This window comes from Nannospalax galili, unplaced genomic scaffold (assembly GCF_000622305.1).
Source record: "Nannospalax galili isolate Female #2095 unplaced genomic scaffold, S.galili_v1.0 scaffold443, whole genome shotgun sequence".
In the NCBI taxonomy this organism is placed as follows: domain Eukaryota; kingdom Metazoa; phylum Chordata; class Mammalia; order Rodentia; family Spalacidae; genus Nannospalax; species Nannospalax galili.
This window is the reverse complement of record NW_008352479.1, coordinates 4,636,245-4,637,537: the sequence shown is the minus strand read 5'-3', so window position 1 is coordinate 4,637,537 and position 1,293 is coordinate 4,636,245.

Sequence of the window (1,293 nt, the reverse complement as noted above, 5' to 3'; positions counted from 1 at the left end):
GGTGGCCCAACTCCAATGTGGATCAGAAGTTTTCAGACTTTCTCCTTAGGTCTGGAATCTTCTAAGAATGCTTTTGGCCTCAGGAACTTGGGTGACACTGACCTGAGACCCTGGCCGTGGCCACGCCACGCAGGGATACAAAGGCAGATGGGGAGGGAAAAAGCCCCAAGATTTCCCAGGGAGTGGATTGAGTAGCTGGGTTGTACTGGATGCAAAGGTTCAGGGAGAGTAAAGGTAAGCCTCAGAGCCCCAGAAAGAGGCTGTCAGCCCCAGAAAAAGGCTGGCGAGTGTTCCAGGACCAGGGAAGTAGAGGGAGATGAGGGCAGGGCCAGGACCAGAAGTGGTGCTCCTGGAGCCTAAGAAAGGGACTGAGTTTCTCTGGGTGGGAAGGGTAAGGAAGCAGTATTGGTTCCCCAGGTGTCTGGGGCCCCGAGACTAGGAATGGCGCAGGGCCCAAACTAGGAGTATAGAACAGCGAGGCGGGGGATGGAAGGGTGAATGTCGCTTAGGGAGTCCCGGCACGGAGAGCAAGTTTTTACGATTTTAAAAAATAATCTTATATATTGTGTGATGGAGCCCGGGACCACTGAGGAAAGACCATCAGACTCAATTCAGATAGGGATAAAAGATTTTATTTAAGCTAGCTTGGACTGCAGTCTCCTTATCGGATTAGAGTGCTGCAGGTGGGGAGGGAGAGGGAAAGGGGACCTTTTAAAGCTAAAAACCACAAAAGGAGGGGCTGGAGAGATGGCTCAGCGATTAACACTGGTTGTTCTTGTAGAAGACCTGGGTTCAATTCCCAGCACCCACATGGCAGCTAACAACTATCCATAACTCCAGTTCCAGGGGATCCGACAGCCTCTTCTGTCCTCCATTGGCATTACACGGGTGCACTTACCTACACGCAGGCAATACACGCATACACATAAATAAATCTTAAAAAAAAAAAAACTGCAAAAGGAATGTTGACAAGATGGTCCCCAAATACAGGGTGGAGGGTGGTCACAGTCTACATGTCAAGGTACCCTAAAATAGCAAAACAAGCAAGTTACAGAAGCCAAAATCAGCAGTTAGTCATATAATAATTTTGTTTTCTATATGTCTAGAGAGCAAGTAACCGCGGCAGCATTCTCCTGGGAGGAAAGGGGGAAAGGGGTCAGGGTTTCTGAAAACAATCCTTGAGCTAGAAATACACTATGGCTAAGCTTCTAAGATGGCTACTTTATCCAAAATGGGGTCAGTTTGGTCAGTACATTTGGAGGGGACACACAAACTACAATGTATATGTAGAGG